The sequence below is a fragment of the Pseudorca crassidens genome, chromosome X, assembly GCF_039906515.1.
Source record: "Pseudorca crassidens isolate mPseCra1 chromosome X, mPseCra1.hap1, whole genome shotgun sequence".
Lineage (NCBI taxonomy): Eukaryota > Metazoa > Chordata > Mammalia > Artiodactyla > Delphinidae > Pseudorca > Pseudorca crassidens.
Window position 1 is genome coordinate 34,764,822 of NC_090317.1, and position 2,001 is coordinate 34,766,822.

The 2,001-nt window shown below is 40.5% G+C and overlaps 1 pseudogene; it reads left to right on the forward strand.

The window, feature by feature from the left end:
* Positions 1-633: 633 nt before the first annotated feature.
* LOC137216600 (dnaJ homolog subfamily B member 6-like) lies at positions 634-1,387 on the forward strand (annotated as a pseudogene).
* Positions 1,388-2,001: the final 614 nt, after the last annotated feature.

Genomic DNA, 2,001 nt, shown 5'->3' on the forward strand with positions numbered 1-2,001 from the left:
TAATTTAGGTACCTACTTAGTAGCTGGGCTGGTTGGTAGGCTGCAAGACAGTTTCACTCACATGCCTGGCACCTTGGAGGAGATGGCTTTAAAGACAGGTCTCAGCTAGAACCCTCCCTCTCTCTGGGAAGTTTCAGAGCTTCTCCATAAGATCTATCCAGCAGGGTAGGTGGATCCTTACAAGGTGACTCTGCACTCCAGGAACGAGTGCTCTAAGAGATCAAGGTGGAGGCTGCAAGGGTTTTTATAGCTTAGCCTTGGCAGTCAGGCAGAATCACGTCCAACACAATTTATTGGTTACACATGGGTCACTGTGGGTGGAAACACACAAGTATGTATCAATAAATACTCGGGAGGCATGATTTATTGGAGGCCAGCACAGAGTCTGGTTACCACACCAGGCTAAGAGGTTTGGGAAATTAAGAGGATGCAATTTTCAGCTAGAATGGATATCATGCACAAAGACAAAGAGGCATATAAGACTAAATCCTGAGAAACAGCAGGCTGCCACCATTACCAGCTCAGCAGTGCATGAGCAGAGGGGACACCCAGGCCACACCCCATTGCTTTGTCTTCCTGCCACCGGCTCCCACATCCTAGGTCCCACGTAGATGACCTTAAAGGCAGAAACGCATGCTCCTTTCAACAGCCTGTCAAAACGTGGTGGACTCCTATGAAGTTCTAGGCGTGCAGAGACATCACTCAGCCTTTTAAGGATATAAAAAAGGCATATCGGAAACTAGCACTAAAGTGGCATCCAGATAAAAATCCTGAGAATAAAGAATAAGCAGAGAGAAAATTCAAACAAGTAGCTGAGGCTTATGAGGTGTTATCAGATGCTTAAAAACGGGATATCTATGACAAATATGGCAAGGAAGGGTTAAATGGTGAAGGTGCAGGTGGAAGTCATTTTAACAGTCCCTTTCAGTTTGGATCCACGTTCCATAACCCAGATGACGTCTTCAGGGAATTTTTTGGTGGAAGGGGTCCGTTTTCATTGGACTTCTTCAAAGACCCATTTGAGGCCTTTTTTGGGGATCTAGGAAGCAGAAGTTGAGGCACAGAGTCTTTTCTCTGCCTTCAGTGGCTTTCCATATTTTGGAGGGGCGGGTGTTCTTTTGATACCGGATTTACTTCGTTTGCCTCCCTAAATCACGAGGGCCTCACTTCAGTCTCTTCCACATCACTTGGCGGTAGTGGAATGGGCAACTTCAAATCTATGTCAACTTCTAAAATTGTTAATGGCAGAAAAATCACTACAAAGAGAATTGTCGAGAACGGTCAAGAAAGAGTAGACATTGAAGATGACCAATTAAAGTCCTTAAGGCTAAATGGTAAGGAACAGCTGCTATGCTTGGATAACAAGCAATTCAATGCATGCACTTAACAGAAATGTTAACTATAACAAGCTCCATCTGAAGAGTGATAGGAACTTTTTTTAAGATGCCAAATGAACTATCTTTCAGTATAACTGTACCTAAAGTATTTGTAAACAGCTCATCCAAACCACTATTGGTCATAAACTTTGAGTTTATTGTTCGGACCACATAATAGGACCATTTTTTGGTCTTTAAAATTGTTGTAAATCTCTGCATGCACTTTGTTTTCTATTAAATGTAACCCAGGGTGCCTGTGGCTCTTTCCTACACTAACACTAGCATAGACCTGCCTTTCTACTGTGTTTGAAATGTGAGCTAAGTAGTGTCAGCCTGCTGTGAAGTTAACATTGCCAGGATGAATCTTCCACAAAAATAATCTCAATTTTTCAGTATTTAGTAGTGGAAGATATTAATGCATTAATAGTAATGCATTTCTGGTTTAATTGATATAAATTGAGGATATTTTCTAGTGTGCATGAATGCTGGCAACTTAGTAAGTTTTGACAATTGTTTATTTTATTGAAGTATAATTGACTTACAATATTATATGTTTCATAGTAAAATATAGTGATTTGATATTTTATAAATTATATTCCATATAAATTTATTATAAAATATTGCC